Source organism: Lagenorhynchus albirostris, chromosome 10, assembly GCF_949774975.1.
Source record: "Lagenorhynchus albirostris chromosome 10, mLagAlb1.1, whole genome shotgun sequence".
Taxonomy (NCBI): domain Eukaryota; kingdom Metazoa; phylum Chordata; class Mammalia; order Artiodactyla; family Delphinidae; genus Lagenorhynchus; species Lagenorhynchus albirostris.
In genome coordinates this window covers 33,376,693-33,378,319 of record NC_083104.1, presented here as the reverse complement: position 1 = coordinate 33,378,319, position 1,627 = coordinate 33,376,693, and positions in this window count along the sequence as shown.

Below are 1,627 nucleotides of genomic sequence, written 5' to 3'. Positions count from 1 at the left end.
CGAGCTTGAAGAGTCTCTAGATGTGACAGGGCCAAGTGCTGATGAGCCAAATTCCACAGACCTGTTCCCTTAATGACCACCCAACTGTATGCTGTCCTTTCTACTGCAACACGTTTTAACAGAATAATTAACCTATGGTTGGGATAAGTGTCTCAGAATGAAACAGAAGCTTAGCAATAATGTTTCCTAAAGGATGAAGAGAACTTGAGAGAGCTCCAGGACTAAAAGAAACCTAACCGTTGTTTCTCGATGAGGCTGAGGGTCATGATAGCCAGAGCTGACCTGGTGTGCATGCTAACTTTTTCTCAGGGACCATTATGCGAATCTCATGACAAACCTATGAACCTAATAACACCTAATACGTATGGAGAGCTTCCATATGCCCTGCACTGTGCAAAGCTCTTTAAGGAGACTATCTGATGATGGAGAATATCTCAAAATAATCCTTTGAAGTAGATACCACAGGCTGGGCCTTAGAGAAGTCCAGCATTTGGCCAAGATCACACAGCTGGCCAGTGGCAGGACACAGAGAGAATGTGTGCACTTAGGTGCTTTCACACTTTGCTGCCAGTGTGCACATGGAGGTGGTTTGAAAATGATCTTTCCTTGGATGTTTCTTACGACCTCACTTAAAACTTCAAACACATTTTCTTTTTCTGAGAGGACACTTCCACTGTAAAAGTCCACTTTGCTTTCCTGGTTTCATCAAATAGCTGGGCATTTATGCTATTGGCTTACTATACAGCCATGCAAGAGTACACTTTACCTGTCCTTTCTGAAATACCCTGAGGTTTGAACTTGGCATAGTGCAGTCGCTCAGGAGATTTTGAACTTGGCATGGTGATAGTCGTCCAAAATAATTTCCTTTTAATATCCTCACTTATTCCACAAAGAATTTAAAGTCAGCTAACACGTGGGGCCTGTTCCTGAAATTTATGCTGTTACAACATAATCTTCAAGTCACTCCATTAGGGCCAAGACTTGTTACATCCCTTTAAATTATTCTGCCTTACTATGAATTTCATGGCGGTGAAAGTAGGGGCTGAGTGCTCCTCTCATGGAGCCTGTGTAGTTGTTTTTCTCATTCTCATCACTGGCTCTTATCAACAGCCGGACTGTTCTTGACTTGCAGGAATTGTTAATAGCTACCATGCTGCCCGGAAACCTCCATGGCAAGCTCCTCCCTTCCCTTCTTCATTCACCAACCAGACATGGCTTTGCCAGTACCATCTTGGCTAAACTGATGAGGTCAGGTACTGAGCAGTTCCTTTCATTTCCATTTTAAAAGATGTGAAGTAGTCACTTGGCCCCTTTGTGCTGAGTTAGCAGACCAAAACTGGGTCCATTTTAATGAGACATTTTATGCCCATTGTAATCCAGCTGGCCTCATGAGAAAGCTGGTCATGGGCAGTCACCCATCTGAGTGATTTGAAGTGACCCCAAAGAGTTCACCTGACCCAGGGCCTTAAATGCCCATCATTCAAACTGGACCACACGTGACGCTCTTTGAAAATACCAATATCCTCCCAGAGGAAGCCCAGGCGGCCTTCATAGTAGACAGCTCTGGTTTTGTTGGCCCAGTACCATTCATACTTTGGGAAGGGGCCTTCTTATCGCGCCCTGTTGT